At 36.6% G+C, this 27,191-nt stretch overlaps 1 protein-coding gene and 1 non-coding gene across 2 annotated transcripts in view; one reads left to right on the top strand and one right to left on the bottom strand.

Moving 5' to 3' along the window:
* Positions 1-27,191, top strand: part of LOC141340600 (uncharacterized) — a 363,155-nt gene that overhangs the window by 298,418 nt on the left and 37,546 nt on the right. The window lies entirely within an intron of this gene.
* On the bottom strand, positions 22,006-22,124 carry LOC141318912 (5S ribosomal RNA). The gene has a single exon (XR_012353199.1). It is a non-coding gene; the product is annotated as a 5S ribosomal RNA (ribosomal RNA).

Consider the following 27,191-nt stretch of genomic DNA (forward strand, 5'->3'; position numbering starts at 1 on the left):
AGTATATACTGTGAATTGTGGAGCATGGTAAAGGTAATCTCGAAATCTGTCACAAATTGCCCACTTTAATGCTAAGAATTCTAACTTCCCTGAGTGAAGGTGGTAATTCTTCTCAGGTGTAGTTAGAGTTCTGGAGGCATAACCAATCACCACCAATTTGCTGTTCTGCCTCTGGTACAACACAGCTCCCAGTCCCTCTTGTGATGCATCACAGTGCAGAATGAACGGTTGGGTAAGATCTGGATAGCCCAATATTGGTGGGGTGGTCAGTTTGTCAATGAGAAAGTCTAAGGTCTCTTGATGGGTTTGAGTCCACTGTATCGGTGTGTTTGATGGAGGACCACCTTTGCGTCGCCCACTGATACCTTGTCCTCTAACTCTTTTCTCCACAGGTGATGCTACTTCAGGAGGTGAAGACAGTAGCTGGTAAAGGGGTTTCGCCAGTCTGGAGAAATCAGGTATATATGCCCGGTAGTAGGAGATGAATCCAAGCAGTTTCCTCAAATCACCAACAGTAGCAGGAATTCGATCTTTCAAGGCCTGCACAGGAGCCACTTCAGCAGGATCCATGGTATACCCATCCCCTGACACTAAGCGTCCGAGGAATCTCACCTGCCTTCTAAAGATCTCACATTTACGAGGACTGAGCTTTACACCATGCTGCTGATATCTCTGTAACACAGCTCGTAGGTGATTAACATGGTCTTCAAAACTAGGGCTATGGACAAGATTATCGTCAAGGTAGGGTTGACAGACAACATCTCTAAGACCCACCAGACACTCCTCCATGCTCCGTTGAAATTCAGCCGGCGCCGAACTAAGACCGAAGGGGACGCGCACCCAATGGTATAAACCCCATGGGGTTACGAAGGCAGTCAAGGGTCTACTTTCCTCGTCCAGAAACCCCTGGTGGTATGCTTTTCCCTGGTCCAATACTGAAAACCAGGAACTACCGATTAAAGAGTCCAGCATGTCCTGGATTCTTGGAATTGGATGTCGATCAGGTACTGATTTTCTGTTCAGCTCTCTGTAATCACAGCAGAGTCTTAATGTCCCATCTTTCTTTCTTACACAGACCACTGGTGAAGCATACGGTGACCGTGACTTTTCAATCCATCCCCGGTTCAGTAAGTCTTGTAAGTACTCTTTCACTTCTTGATGTAATGGTTTTGGGACCGATACATACGTCTTTTTCACAGGAGTGGTGTCATGAAGTGTAATGTGCAGGTTCAATGATGGAATACAGCCGATGTCATTGTCATCAAATGCGAAGGCATGACATTCCTCCCTTAACAGCCGTCTCACCATCTCCTTCTGTGTTCCACTTAGGTGATCCAAGGAGACTGGAGGATCCCACTGGCTAGGTTTCTGTTTCACTGGATCCCCTCCATTCAACGTCTCCTGTTTATTCCTGTTGGGAATGTTGTCTGGGTTTTTCTGGACAGTGGGATCATCCTGGCTTGCCTGTTGTGTAGCCACAGATAAAGCAGATTTTATGACTTGAAGCTGACCCAGGACTATTCGACGGTCTAAGGTAACAGCATAGTTATTGGTATTAGCAACTGGTACAGGTACAACCGCAAATCTGTTAGCGGGAACAGTAATCAATCCTTCTTCAACAGCGACCCCTTCTGGCAGTGAGGGCTCTTTATTTGGAACTAAGAGAAGACTTTGCCCTTTAAACTGAGACCCTGTATTAATTTTAACCAACGCAGTGGTTACTTGGTTAGCTGCTAAATGAATTTGTCTTCTTCCTGTCTGCACAATACCTGCGTCACTTTCAGAATCTGTGGACTGGATTAGCTTGAGCACCAACTTCGCTGTCTTGAATGGCACAGAAAAAGCTCTACTTACTTCACAGATGGTTTCTCTCTCTGACTTGTGGCCCCTCTTTTGACTAATGACTGCTTCAATTACATTGAACCCAATGATAGGCTGTTCCGCAACATATGGGTCAGCGGATACTAACATCGGAACCAGTAGTGGTGGGGTAGCACTTGAGTCTTGCCCAAAACTAAACTCAGCCTCAATCCAGCCCAGGAATGGTATGACAGTCTGGTTTACAGCTAACCCAACCAGGGTATTGGACTCCAGCAGTTCATGGAGAGGTCTCACCGTCCGATGAGGTATATTTTCTTTCCTCCACTCCTCGTTGATAACACTTGCCTGTGCGCCCGTGTCCCACAACACTTCTGTAGGAATTCCATCTAGCAAACAGTGAACCATACATTTACTGCCAATGAGATTTATCAGTTTTGGACTTTGACAAAGAGGAGTGTCGCTGATGTTTTTCAAACCATCCTGCTTTATAGTCTGCTTCGAGTAATTGTGAGGGGACTCTAACTCATGGGCTACTGAGGGTCCCGACGCAGTAGCCCCCTCCCATTTCCCTGCTGTTCTCTGGGTCGTCGACAACCTCTGGAAAGGTGCCCCTCCTGTCCACAACGAAAACAGTGGTTGCACTGCTCACCAGCCCGAGCTTCCTGACAGGCTCTACATCCTCGCAGTCTGTTGGTGTTAAAAGGTATTACTCGTTCTGTTCTGCTCTGTGCCTTAGCTGTCTCCATTGTCTCATTTACCATTTTTTTCATTTCTAGGACCTCTGCTCTTAGCTGTTCAATTAGTTGGCTCGTGCTTGATTCTGCCTCCTTCTGCTTGACTTGACTCCTTTTACTGATGGTGACTGGGTCAGCTTTCACGGCATGTGCCTTGTCATTGTTGTTGGGATCCATGCAGCCTCGAGAATGTAGCTGAGACTCCAAGGGACATATGTTGGTTTGTATTTCACTCAGTCTTGGTGACTTACTCATAACGTTCTTTTTTAGTTTTTGTTGTCGCTCTTGTTCTAAATTTGAAGCTTCATTTACCCGCTCTATCAACTCTTCATCTTTAATTTTAGGGTTGCTCAGGTAAGGTTTAAGTTGCAGCTTTACAGCTTCACTTAGTAGTCCAGTCTCTATTGAGCGTAGGAATTTTCTTTGAATTAATTCTGAACTAAACTGCTCACCTTCATCTTCCTCACTCAGTTTCCACAGTATCTTTTCTCTGAGCTCGATTCCTCTAAATAGAAAGTTCTGGGCTGATTCTTTTGGGTCTTGTGTAATGTTCATTAACTTTTGTAACAGGTCAGATGGTGGATCAACTTTGTAATGCCCCCTCAGGATTGTCTTCAGGGTCGGAAGTGTGAGATCCCGTTTTATTTCTAGCATATCTCTCAAATGGAGGCCTGGGCTCACAGCGCGTGTCACAGCTTCGATGATTTCTGTCTCTGAGTGGCCTTTCCTCAGTCCGGACTCCATCTGGTTCATGAGGCTTGTGTAAGACAGTTTCTCTCGCTGTCCTGCTTCACCAATTTGTCCAGAGATCCGAAACTCTCTCCTTAGAGTCACCTCAGGCAGTGCAAGCGGTGTCGTTGTGGCAGCTCTGGTCTCCTCCCTCAGCCGTTGTTCCATTGCGACAATCTCCCCCTCAAGTATCTGACGTGCTTGAGCTTGTTCCATCTGCAGTCTTGAATACTTCTCTTTCAACATATCTAACTCATTTGGTTCATCTGGTGTAATGTTCGATGGAGCTTTAGTTGACTGTATCATTGAGTCCATCAGTGACAACAGATCCTCCAGACACTGAAGAAACACCTCTTTATCCACCTTTTCTTCAATATCATCCAGTGTTTTTTCCACAAGTCTGATGAGAGCACGTCGTGTTTTGCTTTCAAACCCTCCAACAGGCTCATCACATTTTAAGTGTCTACAAACTGGAAAGAGGTCGGAGTTGTTTAGCTTCAGTAGTGCTAGGCTGATCTGATCACGCAGCTCATCCATGCTTGCTTTCTTCCACTGCTCACTTCTCTAGATTCGTCTCTGGGGCTCACTCACTAACTTGCAGCTCCTGGCTGGTTGGCTCGCCAAAATATGTAACACTTCCCAATGTGCAGTAATGAATTCACAGAGGGTGGTTTCACATTTAATAGGGACTTTTATTCTGAAACATATGAATGAATCGTTTTAGTAGCGGCACTTGTTGTTAACACGCATTTACTGCTCTCTAATTCTCTCGAGATTCACATATGTATTAAACATTACATTTCAACATACTGTAACTCAGCACAACTTAATTAAACAATATCTCTGCTATCTCCTTAATAAACAACATTTGTTTTATCACATGAACTCATGTTACACATGTGCAAACTTATAAATCAATGCATAACACGGTTAATACAACATATACTTGTTTCACATACTATTCAAACGTATCGTGAAGTATACACACAAACATTATAAATGTTAATCTCAGACATTGTTCACCAGCTTACCTGAAACATATGAATGAATCGTTTTAGTAGCGGCACTTGTTGTTAACACGCATTTACTGCTCTCTAATTCTCTCGAGATTCAGCGAGAGCAGTTCCACAACTCACCACGCCACTACACCGCCACCTGCTGGTGCACTCTGAGACTGCGATTCTTTCTAAACCCACAATGGCTATTTAATATTAGGAACTGTGTGTAGCTTACTTTTTTTCTTATTTACATTTTTGAATGCAATACTTTTAACTATTGCGTTACACAGACTCCTTAACAGCCTTCAAACGTCTGCTGAAAACCCATCTTTTTCGACACTATTTGACTCAATAAGAGAAAAAAAAAAAGATTCTTGATCTTCCCTTTCTTTCCAGCACTCATCTAACAATGCCTGAGATATATGGTATTTTTGAGCACTTTCTATGTTAAACTGCCTCCTTAGGATGAATCACTTGTTGTATTCCCAATTGCTTTGGATAAAAGCGTCTGCTAAATGAATAAATGTAAATGTAAATGTAACATGAACTTTGACTGGAGTTGCAGTAATCATATAAGATAATTTTCAATATTTAATTACATTATTATATTTCTTTAATTTATAATAATATTAATGTTATCATTATCAATATAAAAGACTAAAATTAACTTGAATGAACTGTTGTTATCATCAGCTTTCATCCATACACACAAATTTTAATAATTTGTAATAATTCGTCTAACACATCGTTTGTTTAGGTTGCACTGAAACAATTTTACAAGGATGGTCACACAAAAAAAACTTAATAAACAAATTGCTCCTATTACTAAAGCAAACATGTTTAATGAAAACAGCAGCCCATCATTTTTTACTCTTACAGATTAGTGATCTATACAACAAAACTTGACTAAAGACTAGGGTTGGTAAGAGTCTGGCTGGTTGGGAGAAGAGGGAGAGGAGCTCTGGCCATCATAGTGTTCACTCCAGGGTTCAGGAACCTGTTTTCCTCTTTTGTAGGGAATCACGAAAATTCTGCTGAAAAAAATCTGGATGATGCTAAAAGGAAGCAGAAACAAGCCTCGTCTCCAACTGAAATGGCAGCAATACAGAGGCATTTCCGCGACCACATAGCAAGGGGTAAACTCGCCACTAAAATTGAATGCCAGCAGTGCAAGAATGCTGAGCATCCAGCTTTGGCTACTCGCACGCTCCAAAGCATTAGGGATTTTGTCAGGAATCGCGGCTTAACCCTAAAAAAGAAACCGTCTCATTAGGTGTTTTTGTTTTTTACTTTTTGTTCACATGTAAGCGGAATATTCTTCTGCTGTTGAAGTTTGTTGATGGATTCAATATGCTTTCAGCAATGTTTAGTTTAACTGTTATGTTTAGGAACAGTTAAAATGTTTAAGTTCTCCTCTTTACACTTCCAGTAAGAGCGTTTGTTTTTTCATTACACACAGTACACACAGGATGTTTCTTGATACACAAAATGATCTTGTGATGTAAAATATTAAGGGTAACTACTGTAATGTTGCTGTAAACAAGAACAAATTAAACTTTGCTCTTTGTTCACAGACTGTGCATACTGTTATATGTCTGCACTGCTTGTTTGAATGTTGTTTCTTCGCTTAAATATGATCACCCACTGGGTTTCTCTGCAAACAACCGGCTAGATTTACATTATGTGTATAGATAGACAGACAGACAGACAGACAGACAGACAGACAGACAGACAGACAATCGCTTATGTCACTCCCAAATAGTACATCCTTGAATATACCCTATAAAAGGTAAGGTAGCATATTTACAGCACTATACAAAAATATTTTACATACTTGCACAATGCGTGCACTATGTGCTGAGTCTGATCATTAGTCCTAATATATCAGGTATGTCCCTTTAATACACTCAAATGGCACTTTTGTGTGTTGTATATCTAGTGTCCTCAGAAATCACATTGGTCTTTATAATAAAGTTTTGTGTCATAGGCGGGGCTTGTGTATCAAATTATAAATTGTCCTCATAATTGTGTATATTTTCAGGTTGTTACATTATAGATTGTGTTTTGTGTAAACAAACTTTAAAGTGAAATCTGTGTTCTATGGGTCAAAATAGATTTTTTGATCTTCACCACATCTCTGTACTGCAAGTGAAAAGGGGTGTCCTCCTAATACACCAACACACCTGTTTGGGCTGCAGTGTCCTGGTAATTCACAAAAAACAGTATGTGTGTGTGTGTGTGTGTGTGTGTGTGTGTGTGTGCAAAACAATTAAATAATACATATAACAAAATGGAAGTGCAAACAATAACAAAATAAACAAAAAAAATTCTATTTCACACACCTGGGAATTTACAGTTCATCAACATAATTTATTTTTTTGAATATTCCTGTGGTTGTGAAAAACTTCCAGATGAAGTGGAAGCTGGCACAGGAGCTCTTCTGGACTTCCTTCAAGGAGCTCGGGGCATGCGGTGTAAGCACACCTCACCATTGGCTTCAGACAAGACGATGACTCTGATGTCCTCCACCACTGGTCCTTGCTCCAAAACCTTGGAAATCGCAATAAAAAACAAAATAAAAAAAAACAAATTTAGTGATAATGAATCTGTAATGATTTTACTTTTTGTTGTTATAATAGTTATGTTTACACATTAATCTATGAAGGGCTGTGCTATATTGTGAATATTGTCATGGCTGAAGGTTGGTGCTAGGCACAATGCAGCCTTGGGCGTGTTATTGATTTTATGAAATAGTTACCACATGACAAAAATGACAATCAAACACAACTGAACAATCTTGCCAAAGTCTTTAGGATTTCTTGAAACTATCCTGGAGGTTTCTAGTGTGCCTAGTAAGACCTTGATTAACTGGTTCAGCTGTGTTTAATTAGGTTTGGAGCTAAACCGTGCATGAGTTTGGACAACCCCTGGTATCAGTAGCCTGATATAAAAATCAATGGATGTCTATGAAATACATAGTGAAACAACATTGTATTGGTATTTTGACTACGAAACAGACAAAGTTAGTAGAAAAAATAATCATGCATCATACTGTTAACTGTTCATTTTTTCAAAGTGAATTCCATGTATTTATTTAAATGCAATTATTTAAATCAATTATATTGTTTTAAAATTAATTATTTTAATGAATTATATATAATGAACTTGTTTTTAATAAAATGTATTTATTATAATGTTTTATAAACTTATTTTTAATGAATTTACGTATTATTTATTACTTATGAACTTGTTCATTATATATCTTTAAATTAATTGAAAATGTACTTTTTTTAATTAATTCTATTTGTTTTCAAATGAACTTAATTTTCATTCATTTTGTATGTAATTAACTTGTTTTTAACTAATTGTATTTATTATGTTGCATACCTCCACAGTTGTGTAGATGGTTGAATTAAACTTTGAGGCCTTGGCATTTTGCTCGGAGGTGACAGATGTTGACTTTTTCATTTATTTGTAGCTTGTTCAGGGCCTGGTCCCGCCACAAGGACACATCAAGGATTCTGGAGCCCCTTTTTAACCCCAGATCCAAGATGGGGACTTCTGTGTCCCTCACAGTTGTCATCCTTGCAACCTGCATCTATAAAGGTATTTTAAATTAAAATATCAATTGTTAAATATTGTAGAGAATTTTGGTTAGCTCAAAGAATTTAAGATGATCAATATATGTGTGTATATGCATGAGACTGTTTCTCTCATCACATATACACTGCAAAACTCCACCAGGTCTTATGACCAATGAATAGGATGAAATGAGTTATTTAAAACATACATTTCAGTCAGGGAAAGTAGTTTAACTCACAGGAAATCGTGTATAATAATCGTCATTATATGTGAATATATGGTTGTTTATTAAACTATTCTACTTACAAACGATCGCACATAGACAAACGTACATAAAACACAAAATAGACAGAGAACGCGTGAGAGAGAGAGAGTAAGAGAGAGAGAGAGAGAGAGAGAGAGAGAGAGTAAGAGAGTAAGAGAGAGAGAGACAGAAAGTGAGTTTGCAAAGGGACAGGAATGAAACGGTTCTGAACATCCTGAAATCGTTTCTTTTATAAAACGCCTTAAACGCAGCTATCTACTTTTGTAGAAAGGACGGATACTTGCAAGCTTGTTGTTGTTGTGCATTGGTTCCGTATGTGTTCAGTTCAGAAAGTCCTTTCCAGTTCCTTGAGAGTATTGCAGGCCTCATCATGGATCTGGGGGGAGGTGCGGGTGACGTGTCTTTGTGTCCAGAAGGCAAGAGAGTGAGAGAGAGATGAGGGAAGGTTTATAAACCTGTAGGTCGTTCACGCCCACAGTTGGACCTTGTCCAATCTGGTTGATCTGAGTTTTGGAGGGAAGATTGAAAGTCTTTGTCTCTCAAAATGTTGTTTCGCATGTGGAAGCTGATTGGTTGTTTGGCTACAAAACTTTCAAAAGTTCAATAATACATATAAAGCAAGGAGTTATTAAGATGCCACAAACATTAACATTTAGGGAATAATAAATGCTGCTCATAGACACCAAACATGATCTATGTATCTTCTCGTTTGACTGAGTGATTCTAAATGTGAGAGTCTTAGCATGCACAATAATTCACCTATTACGGATTAATGTTTGAGGCCGGCATACATAACAGAAACAACGATATAAGAAAAGGTAACACATTGATACGTGTACATTTCTATATAACTGTATGTGGGACTGCATGTCTGAATAAGGAAAGTCTATCTTTCCCTGCATTCCTGTAGGAGTCTTATCTTGATGGTGGGGGATGAGCTGGATAGTGACCAGAGGTCTGGCTCATAGCACATAGGTGTTAATCATGGGGGAGAAGTCATTTAAGGAATATAACTAGTTATTTCATGTCTGATGGGCTCCAGGCACTACAATATTAATTAATAATGTTTTGGGCAGTGTTTGATAATTGAGTTTAAATCACTCACATGTTCCACTGTTCCTTCCAGAGTCAAGTAGCCCCCTCTTGAAAAGAGGTCCTGCTCATCCCCAGTCACCAAGACATATGGTGGAATCAGGGCATCTTTGGCCATCTTCTCGGCACCAAAGGTCAGTGTGAGGGGAGCGGTTTTGTAGGTCGTCGTGTTTGGCCCCATTGAACAGACGTTCCTGCTCATACCGTGAGGACACGGTGTAGTTTTTTATGTAGTATGTCACACCCTCTTCGAAGAGGACTGTGTGATGTACACCTGACCACCAGTGGACAGTGCACTAAGGTTTCTTCTAAAAATTGAATGGATTTATTTATATGTTGAGAGTAGGACCCGAGCGATATCATGCGTGGGCAAATTAAATTAAATTTGGGGAAATGCAAATTTTCGAACCTCTGGCTGGAGGACTCAAGATTTAAAGACTGGCTTAGGCCAGTAGTTGACAAAAAAAAAATCAAATATATCAAATTAAATAAAAGTTGTAATAAAAGGCCATAAAAAGTTGTTCATATGTTAACCCTTATGCGGTCCTCTTTTTAAAATCACTCTCGAGAATTTCGGGGTCCTTTTTTACCGCGGTAAACAAAAAGCAATTTTGTACCAAAATAATAGTTTAAATAAAAAATATTTTTGTGTTTTTTAAAGTTTTGTAGCAGTTTTCAGCAGGTTAATGATATTTTTTAAAATATATATAATATAAATAACAGATAAATATTTTTTAAAAATGGGTTTTATACAAAAACTTTTTTTTTTTTTAATGTAATATTCACTTTATAAAAGACCCACATTTCACATGGTTTGGTGTAAGATTTTTGTCCATCTTTTGGAAAATCCAGTTTTAAAAGTAAAAATAATAATCACTTTTACCACTAGATGGCTGCAGAGCTCCACTATTTGCTATTTGCCCACCAGAAAGAAATCTTTTCATAAATTGTTTCAGTTGAGTTCAAAGCTACATATTATGAAATCACAATTCTCACAATGAAATTTACTTTTTGTCAAAGTTCAGCATTATTTTGCACTGAAACAAATAAATTCTATTATATATTGAGTAGCAGTACACAATATGAAATAAGAATGCAACTACAGCAAATGTTTTTTTTTTTGACAAATCATAATAGAGCAGTTTTTATTGTCTCACAAATGTGTTTCTGTGTGTCCTGTGTATTTCATAATATGTAGATATGATCTCAACTGAAAAAAAACTTGTGAAAAGATATCTTTCAGTTGGTCAAATAGCATAAAGCACTGCAGCCATCTAGTGGTAAAATTATAAAAAAAAATTCCTTTAAAACTGGATTTTCCAAAAGATGTGCAAAAATCCTAAAGTAAACCATGTGAAATTATCCATGTTATCCCCATGAATCAAAGTTAGACGTGGGTCTTTTATAAAGTGAATTTTACAAAAAAAGTATATATACAAAAAATTGTGTATAAAAATATTAATTATATAAAATTTAAAAAATATCATAAATCCTCCTAAAAACATTAATAAACAGGAAAAAAATTGTTTTAACTATTATTTTGTTACAAAATTGCATTTTGTTGCAGAGACCCCAAAGACCATGAGTGTGACTTTTTTTTTTACACCAACATAAAATCATGCTATCATTCCAACTTTTTTTGTTTTTTATTTGTAGATCCAGAAAGTGTTGACAGTTTTACAAAGTCTTATGCCTCTTGGACAAAGAGAACTTTTTATTTTATTTTATTTTTTTAGCAAAAGCCATTTGGGGTAAAAAAAATAAAAAATACCCCGAAGACCGCGTAAGGGTTAAATAGTAAAAGAAGAGGGCTAATTATAATTTTAAGAGGTCTTACATTTGTAGACAGAAAGACAAGAATCGTGATAGGGCTGGATAAAACTTTTAAGAGGCAATTGAATAAATATGCACGCTGCATGTTTTAAAGTCAAGACGCGGCACTGATGTCTTTATATACATATATCTGAAGGGAACCGACTGTCCTCAGAAACGTGTCGTCGGCATTTTCATTTCATGCCTGATAAAACAGCGATAATGCTGCTTTGTGTACAGCCGATACTAGGGAAACCGTAATATTTCAGCGCTCCTAAAGTGTGACAAAGAATTAATTTGCACGTCCAAATTTTTAGCTGTTTTTAGTCAGATTATTGCAAATATCGACCCATGTTTTTATGCAGCAAACATATAGAGCTGTAAATGTGAAAGAAGTTAATGTGCTTTCTAAACAATTAAGACAGTTATATTTATGTTTTAAATAAATATAATACATTATATACTTGATTAATCCCGTTTAATGGTATAAAGGCTGAAATGCCTTTGTATAAGATTTTTTTTGGTCATTTTATGGCTTAATATTTCCGTACATCGTCCAACCACACTCATACTGTTCATTTGACTTGTGCAGCTCTTTACAAGGGTCAAACATTGCCTTAAATTGATATTTAAAAATTCTGCAGAATTCAATCCTTGATATTTGTTGATATTTGTGTATTGAAGTTAAAATAATTTTCGGGCTACCAAAATCTGAAGAGTACCTGCCCAAAGGGCTACCAGAGATTTTGAAATTTTGTGAGCCCTGAAGTCCTGCTGTATCAGAATTAACATTTTATTTAGATATTGCAAATGTTTTTGTTTGATTAATATTTTGATTATGCAACTAATGTTGTTCAGTGACTTTGTTGATTTATGTTTTTTTTTTTTTTTTTTTTGTCAAGCAATGAATTTTATGTAAAAGAAAGTTGGCCATAGAAATGAATAGTAACTATAGTTCAGAGATCTATTCAAACTTTTCTGAACTTAGAATTTTAAAATAAAATCAGTTGTTCACTGTATGTGTTTGCCTGTTGTTTTTGCAATTATGCTCAGAAAAAAAATATTTATCAGCTTATATATCGGCTATCGGCCTCCAAATATAAAAGGGTTATTGGTTATCGTTATCGGACAAAATTTCCATATCGGTGCATCCTTAGTAATTTTAACAAGTAACTTTGCCTTTTGTTGGTTCCCTTGGTTGTGTATGTTGCATAAGTTAGTTCGTTATTTGTCAATTGTTATATCCAGCATTTCAAAGGGGGATTTAAGTTGTAGCCTAAAGTGGAGGTTGTACAGGGAAGTGTGATTGCAGAGAACCGATTGGTGTATGGCACATAGTTAACGAGATATTCTGCACTTTATTAATAAGGCACTTTATTCTTCTAAGGCCAAATGAGTAGACATGCCAATGACTGGTCAACAAAGGCCCAAATTTACAGGCATTGAAATCTGTCACATACTTATATAATTACAGTGTAAAGTTGCACTTTGTTATTATCTGGTTGCTTCCTCTTTTTATTTTTCAAGGCCCAAATTGAACCACTTGGAAATTTGGTTCAAATTTTGATGCGTAGCTGTTCATTCAAATGTCCAACATTGTTATGCAATTGTTACTTTTTTGACATTGATTAACAAGGGAATTCAAACACAGTTCAATTTGATTCGTGGAATTGTAAAGGAGTTAATGGGGCTGTAAAACGAGGCAATATTATGGCTTATCTCAGAAAACTGAATGCAGATTTTTCTCCAAGAGACACGTTTGAAAAACAAGGACAGGTTCCGGCTTCGGCGAAAATGGGTGGAGCATGTATATCATTCCAGCTTTAATTTTAAATCGAGAGGTTCAGTCATACTCATAAAGAAGAATATACCTTTTATTTCCAATAAGGTTATTTCAGATATTAGAGGGCGATAGGAAAGTTATACAATATACCAGTTGTTCTAGCCAGTATATATGCACCTAATTTATGTCGCAAGTCTTAGATACTCTACCCAACTTAGATGCACATAATTTAATAATGGGAGGAGATTTTAATTTCGTATCCAACCCATCTCTGGATAGATCATCGAGTAGACCAATTTCATTGTCCAAATCAGCTAAAAACTTAATTCATTCAAGATTCAAGATTTTTTCCCCCCAAATCAACGTAAATACTCTTTCTTTTCGCCAGTTCACCATTCCTGTTCTAGGATTGATTTTTTTCATGATAGATCTTAAACTTATGTCAAAAGTAAAACAGTGTGATTATGAATCAATAGTATTATCGGATCATAGTCCGGTGGTTCTTTACTTATCATTTGAGAACAAAAATAGCACAAGAACATGGAGATTTAATAACAATTTATTGATGAACAAAAATTTTTATAGACCGAATTAGGGAAAATATACGATTATATCTATGCACAAATAATACTATTGCTATTTCAAAAGCTACCCTCTGGGAAGCATTTAAGGCATTCATTCGGGGTTGTATTATTTCTTATTTCTTTCTTATTTCTGTATCTCAGTTGATAGGCGGAATAGAGAACAGAAAAAAAGATCTTTGAGAAAATGCCAATGAAATTGGTGTGCAGAATTTGCATAGCTTGCCACACCTCGATATTCGGGTAAAAATAGCCTTGCTTAGCATCTGCTCACTCGTTCCATTCTGAGGGCAGCGTGTCACAACCAAATGACCCTCCTTCTTCGCAACCTTCCAACGTCCAAAATTTTAGGCTTCACTCTCCACCATCGGGAGATCCTCCATGTAGGCGGAAGCCCATTAGCTGTAGCCATTTCTCTATACAGGAAGAAAGACAGGCAGACAAGATTCAGGAGACAAATATATTGACAAACCTCTGTAGAAGGTACGTGAGTAGACACAAGTTGACTCTGCTCTGTAGTCAAAGTTAAGGGCTGATGAAGACCATGAGAAATAGAAACAAAACACAGAACAACTTATAACAATACAAGTCTGTGCTACACAAACACAGTTTATTAGACAAGCAGAAGTTAACTATTTTACCCTAAGAAGACAATACAGTATATTGTATCATATTGTTTTTGATTATATTTTTCACTAGTTGTTGAGTTTGTCAGCAGCAGTTTGACACTTCTGCGTTTAGCACTACATATATACATATAGTACATATACATTTTTTTTTTTCATTTCATTATTTTTTCAATAAAAATCCATTCACCCTCTTTATACTGCGTTTAGAACGCCATGGCAAGTCATCTCCTCCGTAGTCATAAATCATTTCTTGACTTTCATTTATGTCAGTAATGGCAAATAAACAAAGATGAGGTACACCATCCAGCACAATTTTCTTCATCTTGGAATTTGGCTTTGTATCATCATTAAGCAGCCTTCCAAGCGATCCATCCTCTGCTGATGCTTCAATGCTACAGGGGTCATAAAAACCAACCATTATAAATATCAACAATTATTACACTTAAGAAGATAAACCATAATTGGTAAGCATTTCAACCTGCCTCAGAGCATTGGTTTCAGGGTTAAGAAGGTGCAAATATATTTTAAGATGAGATAGCTGGCATAGTACCAAATGAAAATTTATTCAATATTTGCTCAACTTTTGTTTTTGTTTTGTGTGATACGGCTACTCACCAGTAGTCATTTCCATTATATAAAATATAAAATATATGTGTATTCATTTGTTTTTTCAAAAGCGTGCGTTATCTTGCTTAAAACACCAGGGTATTCAAGAATGAATGACCCCTTTGTAATAGGGCCTTTTGCAAACACACCTCGTCAAAATTAAGTATGGTAAACAGTTGTGTTATTATGCAAAACAATGTTTTAAAATTAACCACAGACTAGGTGTTTTCCCTTACAAGTTTCAAAGGGTAACACTGAAGTGTTTCCCACAGACTTATTTGTGGAGGCATATAAATGCAAATTCATTCTCTGGCAGCAGGAGGTGCTGCTGAAGTGTAAAAGGTTTTCTCCGGTAACAGCTATGCACATGCAGTGCTCCGCTTACAAATGCTGTTTTATCGTCGCATGCATGATGAAATTAATATTACATGAAGACATGTAATGAAGACAGTCTGATTCCTTCAGAAAAACCGATATATAAAAACATCCACACCGGGTTTTGATTTTTAAATGTGCAGTGCTCATGTTTATTCAACGAAGTCAAAGTCTTTTGAAAAATGTATTTGTGATGGTCAGTTTTGATATTGCGTTTTTTTTTTTAAACCAAAAGATCCTCTATTGTGTGGTGTGTTTATGATTATTTAACTGCTCCTGATCGAGACAGAGCATCCCCGAACTTAAATCACAAATATAAAACATGTTTAATATTTAGGATTGTTGATTGGGCTCCCTCTGACGCCATATCCCTGATAGCCAACGAGAACGACAAAGTGACACTTACCGAATGTTGCATGCTTTTATAGCAAAAACCTAGTAGCCACAAAACATGCCACAAAAGCAGAATTCATCCGCCATATTCGTTTTTGTTCTTTGTTTTTCACTGTGAAACACAAAGTGCACCAGGAGAGACAGCTGACAACATCGATTGTCTTCCATTTGCTTTTCTTCTCTAGTTCTTCTCTTCTCTGGATCTTGCGAGTCTCTGTGAGATCTCGTGTCACTGTTCAATCGTTCCCACAATCAGCAAGTGCGTGGTCTCATGGTCTGCTCAAATCATCTAGTGTGTGTGTTCAGAGGATTATAAGGCCAAAAAATCAGCTGAAAGTGTCTTCAAGTCTGAGGCTTACCATGGTTTTAAAATCGGTTAAGATTTGAAAATTGTCTATTGTACAGCCAGTCTAAGCGTAACGATAACGACTGGTACACGGATTAATTTGTATTAATTGTGCTTAATCACACTGGGTCTTTATGAGACAACCGTAACAGAAAATTGGGTTCATAGTCGTTTCTATGTAAAATTTCAAATTTATCATCATGGATGTGAGCGGTGGCTACGATCAAATCTCACGACAGGTCTGAGCTCCTGAAAGCAAGTTTTTCAGTTATCCTGAATTTGTGTGCAGCATAGAGAATTTCGTAGAATTGATTAATGACACCATTTTCTTCATTTAGATTATTTTCCTGGCCAACAAACAAAGTTTTTATATTCTTTTAGATTTACATGAGCAAATAGCAGCATAAACAACAAACCATAAGAATTCACACATCGTCGTATCACCTCACATCTCTGGCTGGAGCTCCCTATAACACCTTGTCCTCCATTCACACTTGTGCTCCAAAATTCACGTAAATCATACTTCATATGTGCAAAAAATGTTAATTTTCGGGCTTCACACTGATTTTACAGAGGACCTTTTGAGCAGTGTAACATTTATGTTTGGTAGACTGCATTTTAGTTTGATTAATGGCTGAAATTTCAAGTCATCTATTAACCATGCAATCAGTTACATTTGTTGACATCATGGATAATTGTTTAGCAACCAAAGGTTACATGGCAATAAAATGTAAACATTTGGATGTCGATGAGAGAGACTTGTGAGCACAATGCCGCTTAGTTTCGCTTTACTCATTTATTCATATTAGCTCCACGTTTCTATTCTTTATTCACTATAGCCTAATTTGTGTTTTACTTTAAATAGAGAGAGCCAAATAGTCTGTAATATTTATAAATGTTTTGTTATGTTTGCAAACAATGGCATTAATTTATACAGAATGTACATCACCAATAAATATAAGTTTTAAGGTAAGTAAAGTAGAGTAAGTAGAGTAAGATCAATTTCTCTTTCATGAGTTTGGGATTGGCGGCATATGAATGTTTCATTAATCACACGTGCACTCTGTCATAAATTGGTAAGTGCACTCAGATCTGCACCCATTTCTATGTTAGATTGATAAATGAGACCCACTATCTCTAAGGAGAACTAACTCCTATTGAGCCCCAAGTGTTTAAAGGTTTTTAAAGGTGAACAACCCTGTTCCAGGAGATCTAACTTCCTGCAGAGTTCAGCTTCAACTCTGATCAAACACAACTGAATCAACATTTACATTTACATTTATTAATTTAGCAGACGCTTTTATCCAGAGCGACTTACAATTGGGAATACAACAAGTGATTGGTCCTAAGGAGGCAGATCAACATAGGAAGTGCTCAAAAATACCATATATATCAGAATCCGTGTATGATTCGTCCTTTCCATTTTCAATTGATAAATGAAAATCAAAAAATGAAAATCTGATTGTTTTTTGTTATTTGATTTTGAATCAGAAACGAAAAATGAAAATTGTCTTGTTTTTCATATTTAAAAATGTCGTTTTGGATCAAAAATACAAAATTGAAAAGGGTCCACACAACAGGTCCGTGTACTTTTTCGTTCATTCATTATTCAATTTCGGAATGAAAGATGAAATTTAAAAAGGGTGCAGCTTGGTTTTTTGTTTAAAAGAAAAAAAGCAGAAATGGCTGTATTTTGTTTTCCAAATGTATTGTCATCAAATAATAGTAATAGAAAATTGGACGCATTTCCGATCGTTTTTTAATTTGTAATATTTATTTGTACATTTATTGTATTTCATTTGACTGATCCTATCTTTACCCGGAAGTAAATTACACCGTCGTGCGGGTATCAGTTATTATTGTCTAGTAGTATTACTTACTAAGATCCATATTACTATCACACGAGCCAATGGCAATTAAATGCACGGATGCATAGGCAGATAATGAATGAAATACAACTGTTCACGAACAGAAGATTGTATTTGACTCATGCTGCATACGCAATGACAATTATGCCTACTGTAAATATAGATTTACAACTACGATTAGAGTTGTTTGCATAAAATGCACCGTGAACATTCACACGTTTGCCTAGCTGTGATAGTGACAATAAGTGAATAAATTATGCTAATTTGCACACCGACAATGTAAACACCCGCATGCTGAAAGCAGCTACAGCAGTTCTGAGAGCAGTGTGGAAGTGGAGGACTTCTACCCACCAGAATCCCCACACTTAGATCAAAGGTGTTCGTGTTCGGAGTCAGAAATGAGCAGCACAGTAATTACTGACACCGTAAAGAGTAGGTTATTTAAATAAAAGAATGCAAAAAATGGTGCGTTGTTTATAAATAATTTATATCAAAATGATTTATTAATAAATATATATATATATATATATATATATATATATATACACATTATATATAACGTATGTGTATATAGGCCTATATATAAAATACATATGTATATTATTTCGAAACAAAATAAATGAGACTCAAACATTAACAAACGTGCGTGTTTATTTGAGCACTTCTGTCAGTGCAACCCGATATCACGTCAAAGCGTGTAATAGACACGTTGGTCCATTCAAGGAAACGTGTGAGTGTCACGTTTTGCCTCCTCTAAACGTGTAAATGACACGCATGTACATAATGGAGTGATCAATGGAGCACCACCAGGGGCGGTAATTTTCCCCCAATGTCAACATCTCCAAACGGATTAAAGACAAGCGATATAGTGCGTTAAAAATGGATTTAGGTCGCTTCAAGACGCATAAAGGTAGGGTTTCCGTCTCGTATAATCATCGATTTATGAGTGAAATTTTTATTTTGATATTTGTCTGTCGTGGGAAAGGGATCATGTAAAAAGTCCACACTGTTAGCCTACCATGTTATTTTACCATAGTAACTGACCCTCGACCATATAATGTGTAGTCAATCCCTTACGAAAATGACCATGTTTTATTGTAGTAAGAAAGTATTGATTGCTATTTGTATAACCACAGTTTTACTACAAATGCCATGGTTAAACTATGGTTAGTGTAGCAAAATTAATTTGTTGTTACCATGATTTTACTACAGTAACCATGTTTTTTTTTTTTTTTTTGTTTAATTTGTAGTATTACCATGGTTACCCACATGTAAAAAAAAAACATAATACTGTAATACAGTATAATACCTGGTTCAAAAACTATAGTATTTACTACAAATTACTATAGTATTTTTTTAATTGTAAGGGATGCTCAGTAACCACGATATAAACCATGCTTCACCCATTTTGAATGTAGTTTTATTGTGGTATTTGTAGTTAAAGCACTTTAACAACAATAATTACTATGTTTTTACCACAGTAACTGTGTTTTATTGTATACTATTTGTAAAGCACAGTAACCACAATGCTTGCTACACCTTCAATACCTTTTTGTGAAGTGATTGTAATTAAAAAAAATTTCTGTCTTGCAGTTACATCAGATCACATACTCCACAACAACCAAAACAATAATCCAAAAGCTCTCTTACGAAGCCATCTCTTGTAAAAGTCCTGTTTCTTTCTCTCTCTCTCTCCCATGATTCATTTACACATAGTTTTGCTCTCTCTCTTTTTGTGGTTCATCAGAACCTATTTTTAAAACTCAAAATTAAATTCTGATCAATTCTGAACTTGAACTTGAAACTTGAAGCTCCCAATGCTGATCTTTAAGAAGCTGTCAAGGAGGCTGAACAAGTCCTTCAAAGGTTAAACCCTTCACAGGTAATGTTGAACACATTTATATGCCCTGGCCATTTCCTTTTAAAATCATCCATTATACCATCTTTCCAGTTTGTCTCTTGTAAAAATATTAAGTTTTGTTTTTTACACAGCTCCTTAACCTTTTCAAATTTCCAAACATTCAACAAGCCTCTTACATTAAAAGTAACACAATTAAAAACCATTAAAAGAATAAATAAAATTAAAATTAAATACTTAAAACACATTATTCACTTTCCCCTCCTTCCAAACTCCTTAACACATTATACATATTTGCTTTAGTCTTTTTCCTAGCATTGTCCAAATTTGGCTTTACCTTCAGTGTTCTTCTTATATGCCCTTTTATACCTCTGTCCATATTGTCCATCTTTGCTTCTTCTTCACACTCCATTGTTTTGCTCCGATTTTCCCTGTCCATCTCCCTCCATATCTGAAAGTTCCATCTCCATCATTTGATTTTCTCCCTCCTTCTTTTCTCCGTCTTCATTAAAATCCCCAGCTTTTTGTCCATTTCTCATTATATGCTCCATTTCTCCTTGTTGTAGTCCTTGTTCCTCCTGTGCTCCATCCAGTTGTGCATCATCCTCATTGTTTCCTTCTTGCACCTGTCTGTCTACCTGTTGTTCCTTTCCTCCTTCCTCCCCCTCCATCCAACATTCACATTTATCTAAAATCTCTTCACACTCCGGGCACCTGACAGCACTGCATTCTCGTGCAAAGTGTCCCCTTTCTCCACATTTATAGCACTTAAAATTGGGGCATTCCTTCAGCATGTGATCCGGGCTCATGCACAGCCTACAAGTTTTCACTTGCTGACTGTGCATCACCCGGAAATGCTGTACCCCTTCGGCTGTCTCCAGCCTAGTACTATATGGTAGTGACGCCACATCCTTAGGGAACCTCACTCTTAGGAACCTTGTTCCATCCTCTATATCTGTGCCCGGGTAACATCTCCTTTTTATTTTTGTAATGGGCTCAACACCCCATCCTTCCAATTTTTCTGTAATTTTACTATTTTCTAGGTAGACAGGCAGGTGCAAGAAGGAAACAACATAGTCTCTGCTATGTAAATTTTTCACTTTACAATCAGTTCCTTTCATCTTTAGTCCTTCCAGTAGTTTATTTCACTCCTCCTACTTTTCCATTGTTAGTTCATACTCCCTCCTTTGTCGTGGGCTTAATGCCAAAATTTTCCCATGTCCACATTGTTCTGTTACTGCATTGATGACATCCTCCGCCCTCAGGTTTTTTACATTTTCAACATTTACAATTAGCGTAGCCTCTTTCAAATATTTCCTTTCAAAAGCCTTATTCCTTACATTTTCGTTTCCTGCTCGTTGTTGTATATCCAGTCCGTTGCCATTAATCTTACGCCTTCCTCCTGCCTGTCCATTGTCATATGCCGTGCTTGTTTCTCCTCCTAATCCATTATCAATTTCCTTTCGCCATCCTCCTGCCAGTCCATTATTCATATCCGCTCGAGTTTCTCCTGCCGCAGCCAAGTTTGTTACCATGCATCCGTCGGCCATTTTTAACACAAACAACCCAAAAAAACGAGTACTAAATTAAACAAACAAACTGTTCCCACCAAACAGCATATGCTGTTGGGAGGAATAAACTACACAAATAAATGAAAAAAAAAACTATACAAAAAGCACTAATACTTTAACAAATAAAACAAAGATAAACACAAAATGAGGGAGAGCCTTTCCCTCCCAACTGCAGCCAAACACTTCCCGTTTGCACGCTAGCGCACTCAGGGTGGTATGGCCGTAAGCGAGGCCTGCTCCAAAAAGTGGGCTATTTAAAGATCAGCCTCCGTAAAAGCCAGCATGTCATATTAAAAAGTGAAGAAAAGGCAAAAGGTTTATTTATATTGGTTTATTTACAAGGTTCACATAAAATACTTTAAAACAACACGATAAAACTAGGTGAACTCAGTCTGTTAAAAGAATACAGTTCAGTTGTCCATACCCTAAAAACAGTCCAAGAATCCCAGTGTGTTGATAAGTCCAATGTGAGTGTCCACCAGTGTATGTACAATCCACAGAAAGTGTAATCCAAAGTTTGCAGGTGGTGAATGGAAAGGTGAGCTCTAAAATGAGCAATTCCTCAATCCAACAGTTTGGTGACTGTCCTTTATTTGTCATGCTGCTCTCTTATACAGTTGCAATTCCTGCTTCCTGTCATGTGTCTAGTCACATGACAGGCCAACCATCCATTTATTAAAGACACACACACACTTAAAATGTTAAGAGTAATAAAATGGCCTGTAAAACTGTTAAAACTCTATAATACATTTAAATGATTGTAATAAATAAAGCAGTAAAACATGTCTTTTGTGTGACAGTGTCACACAAGTATTAAACTGGCCCTACCCTGCTTAGCTTCCGAGATCAGACGCTCTCAGGGTGGTATGGCCATAAGCGAGGCCTGCTACAAAAAGTAGGCTATTTAAAGATCAGCCTCCGTAAAAGCAAGCGTAGCACATAAATAGTGAAGAAAAGGCAAAAGCTTACAGCACCTGGTATTCCCAGGCGGTCTCCCATCCAAGTACTAACCAGGCCCGACTCTGCTTGGCTTCCAAGATCAGACGAGATCGGGCGCTCTCAGGGTGGTATGGCCATAAGCGAGGGCTGCTCCAAAAAGTGGGCTATTTAAAGATCAGCCTCCATAAAAGCCAGCATGTTATATTAAAAATTGAAGAAAAGGCAAAAGCTTACAGCACCTGGTATTCCCAGGTGGTCTCCCATCCAAGTACTAACCAGGCCCGACGCTGCTTAGCTTCCGAGATCAGAGATTTTTTTTTTATCATAACAAATTCTCACATACAGTACATAATTTGCAGTCATTAGTCATCTGGTAACACAAACTTTAAAACCAAAAAAAACAACAACTTTGAATTAAAACAATTTTGGGATTTTCCTATAACAACAAGTTCTGATATACATAACATTTTTGCAAACATGGTAAATGCAAATTTGGTAAAAAGATCCGAACTTTAAAGCATACAAAATTCCACATACAAGGGATCTTCTTATAACAGCAAACTCTAACATATACATCATAGTTTGGAATCAACGTTCTTTTGGTAATAAAACTTTAAACCCTGTCCAAGTCCTTGTGACATAAGGATTATTTTTAACAATACTTCTATCAAATATTTCTATATTATTGCACATATTACAATAATCATATATTACTTGTAATTCCTCTGTTAATATCTGCTCATATAATGCAATTACAGAAATTTATTTTCCCTTCTGTCTCATTATATTTCTTCTTTTCCATATTGCATATCTGGCTATAGATAACATAAAATTAATCGTATATTTATTTTTAGATTTGCCACTAATTCCAAATAAAAGTAAATTATCCCATTCTTTTATATCCATTTGTTCATTGTATATAAAATTAGTCACCATCTTTTTTTAAATTTTAATAATACCATTCAACTTTCTGCAATTCAAAAAAATATGTAGTACACCTTCTGCTTTTTCCAGACATATCTTACATCTGTCATCTTGTTCCAGCCCTATTTTATGTAAAATCATTCCTGTCATCAAACAATTGTGTCTTAATAAAAAATAAAAATTTTCTATAGTCGGGCTTTTAAAATTCATCCTTACATTTTTCCATATTTCTGAAGCATCAAAATCATCAAACAGCTTTTCCCAAAATACTATTGCTTTTGGTTTTATGAAAGCATTATTGCGTATTAAAGTGTAGAACGATTTAATAGCACATTCACTAAAAACCAATCTTATCTTCTCCTACTTTTAAAAAAAATTTTGTTTTCCCTTTCTGACTTTCTTCGTTATTTTCATTAATAGTTTTAATCAATTTTTCTGGTAAAGCTAACTTTAATTTTGCATACTGTTCTTCAATTTTTCCTTTATTTTCTATTTCCTCTCTTTCTTCCAACGAGTCGATTATTGCTTGTATGGGTAAAAATCCAGGTATAACTTCATATAATATATCCTTAATTTGTCTAAAACCTACTATATACCAATTTTCATAAAATTTTTTACTGTTATAGTTCTGATTTAAAAACAGTGGTTGTTTTACAAACTGTTCTCTCCCTATAATTTCTATGTGCACATTATTATAAAAAGCTTTCCACGTTTTCAACACTTCTTTATAAAAATCTGGTATATTTTCATCATATCAGATCATATTGTCTCTAAATGCCATCCATAAAAAATCATCTTTTATTTGCCCACACTTATTAACAAAATAACTCATTACTCTTTTCCAAGGAATATCATCTTCATTTGTAAATTTCTTCACTATTTTAATTCTCATGCTTTTCATTCTTAGCCATGGATCTATTAATCCTAATCCTCCATCTTCTATTGAAGGTCAAACAGATGACTGGCAAAAAATCACCGTGGAGAAAGTCAACAGCAGTACAGAGTATGAAAAGACAATGCAGGAAAGCTGAGCGGATGTGGCGGAAGACAAAACTTGAAATTCACTATAGCATCTATAAAGACAGCCTTCATGCTTTCAATGTTGAACTAGGTAAAGCTAGACAAACATTCTTCTCGAACCTTATAAACAGCAACTTAAACAACACTCGCACTCTTTTTGCTACCGTTGAGAGACTAACAAACCCCCCTAGTCAGATCCCTAGTGAACTGCTCTCTGACAGCAAGTGCGATGAGTTTGCTTCCTTCTTTTCTGAGAAGATCAATAATATCAGAAAGACAATTAGCACACCCTCAAGTTATGCAGAGGTCAGACAGATTCGACCGCAATTTCAAAAAGAAGTCATTATGTCTACTTTTGAAGAAATCGATAGCAACATTTTGGAAGAAACAGTAAAGCACCTCAAATCGTCAACCTGCCCCCTTGACACACTTCCCACATCTTTTTTCAAAAGTGTGCTTAGCTGTTTAGAAGCAGATCTTTTAGAAGTGGTGAACACCTCACTTCTTTCTGGGACTTTTCCAAACCCCCTGAAAACTGCAGCTGTTAAGCCCCTTCTGAAAAAGAAAAATCTTGATAACACCATACTGAGCAACTATAGACCAATTTCAAATCTTCCGTTCATAAGCAAGATTATCGAAAAGGTTGTTTTTAATCAGCTGAATCACTACATAAACTCAAATGGATACCTGGACCATTTCCAATCTGGCTTCAGACAACATCATAGCACAGAGACAGCGCTCATAAAGATAATAAATGATATTCGCCTAAATTCAGATTCTGGAAAAATATCAGTGCTAGTATTACTAGATCTCAGTGCTGCGTTCGACACTGTCGATCATAACATTCTTTTAGATAGATTGGAAAACTGGGTCGGGCTTTCTGGGATGGTTCTAAATTGGTTCAGGTCATACTTAGAAGGGAGAGGCTATTATGTGAGTATAGGAGAACATAAGTCTAAGTGGACGTCCATGACATGCGGAGTCCCACAAGGCTCAATTCTAGGGCCGCTGTTGTTCAGCCTGTATATGCTCCCACTAAGTCAAATAATGAGAGAGAACCAAATAGCATATCACAGCTATGCAGATGATACCCAGATTTACCTAGCCTTATCACCAAATGACTACAGCCCCATTGACTCTCTCTGCCAATGCATTGATGAAATTAACAGTTGGATGTGCCAAAACTTTTTACAGTTAAACAAGGAGAAAACGGAAGTCATAGCATTTGGAAACAAAGATGAAGTTCATAAGGTAAATGCGTATCTTGACACTAGGGGTCAAAAAACAAAAAATCAAGTCAAGAATCTGGGTGTGATTCTGGAGTCAGACCTCAGTTTCAGTAGCCATGTCAAAGCAGTAACTAAATCAGCATACTACCATCTCAAAAACATTGCAAGAATTAGATGTTTTGTTTCCCGTCAAGATTTGGAGAAACTTGTTCATGCCTTTATCACCAGCAGGGTGGACTATTGTAATGGTCTCCTCACCGGCCTTCCCAAGAAGACCATTAGACAGCTGCAGCTCATACAGAACGCTGCTGCCAGGATTCTGACTAGAACCAAAAAATCAGAGCATATTACACCAGTCCTCAGGTCCTTACACTGGCTTCCAGTTATGTTTAGGATAGATTTTAAAGTACTTCTACTCGTTTATAAAGCACTCAATGGCCTAGGACCTACATACATTGCAAATATGCTCACTTTATACAAACCTAACAGACAACTCAGATCACTAGGATCGAGTCAGTTAGTAATATCAAGAGTTCACACAAAACAAGGGGAATCCGCTTTTAGCTATTATGCCGCCCGCAGTTGGAATCAGCTTCCAGAAGAGATCAGATGTGCTAATACATTAGCCACATTTAAATGCAGACTCAAAACTCACCTGTTTAGTTGTGCATTTATTGAATGAGCACTGTGCTACGTCCGAACAGATTGCATTATTTTATGTATAATCATTTTACTGTGCAAATTAATTTTAAAATCAATTTTTCTGTTTTTTATTGTTGTTATTGTTAACCATTCCTACTGTTTTTAATTAATTTAAATCAATTTTAAAATCATTTAAAATGTTCTTCTGTTTGTGTGATTATTATTTTAAATTTTTATGACTATGATTTTATGCTATTCCTCTTATGTACAGCACTTTGAATTACCATTGTGTATGAAATGTGCTATATAAATAAACTTGCCTTGCCTTGCCTATTGTACCTATCATAGTATTGTACGCTATTTTAGCTGGTTTTCCATCCCATAAAAACTTTAATATCATTGCTTTTATTCTTTTATAAATTCCCATAGGTAGACTAACTACACTTAAAATGTACCACATTTTAGATAAAAGTTGGGAATTAACTACAAGCACCTTCCCCTTGAGATACAAAGCTCTCTGTTTCCAAAAGTTTTAGCCATTTTTCCATTTTATTTACAACTACATCACAATTAATTTCCTTATTTATACTTTCATTACATCCAAGTGTAATTCCTAAAATTTTTATGTTTTCTTTTTGTTCTTTAAAGTGCCAGTTTTTTTATGGAATTTCTACTTTACCAATTCTCAAGAATTCCGTTTTATCTTTATTAACTTTAGCTCCTGACCCTCTACAATATTTATCAATTATTTCCATTGCTTTGTTTACACTGTTTTTATCTTTTAAAATCAAAGTAGTATCGTCAGCATACTGAAATTTTTTTTTGTTCAACTTCATTACCCTCTGTTAGAACCTCTGTTCTGGGTCACTGCAGTTTTTTCAGGTCTGTCGAGTGGATCAGCAACAAGCGCTTGGGATAGACAACAACACACCAACTGCTAATACAAGTGGTTTATTGTTATCTACCAAAGAAGATGGGGCAGTCCCATCTTTTATACAGCACCCTTACAAACCTTCAAGTAGGCGGGGGCTCACATATCATTTAAGAAAATACTTCTACATATGGGAGGGAAAAATACAGATAGTTCAGAGCAGTTATAAGGAAGTGAACAATCTCTAGGAACAGAGTGCAGCCGCACCAAACTGGTTTCCTGCCCGACAGATGACCCTGAGAAGGCAGACACCACAAAAATAAGACTGTTCGACACACAGAACCATATGCTATAGACGGGCTTTAAAAGCTGCTAGAGCCGAGTACATCCACCAACTCATAGAAAAAAAACCAAAACAATCCAAGGTTTAGCACAGTGGCTAGATTAACAAATAACCAAACACCTCCTGACCTGAATATTCCTGCACAGTTTAATAGTAACGTCTTTATGAATTTCTTTACTG

The sequence above is a fragment of the Garra rufa genome, chromosome 1 (genome assembly GCF_049309525.1).
Source record: "Garra rufa chromosome 1, GarRuf1.0, whole genome shotgun sequence".
NCBI classification, from domain to species: domain Eukaryota; kingdom Metazoa; phylum Chordata; class Actinopteri; order Cypriniformes; family Cyprinidae; genus Garra; species Garra rufa.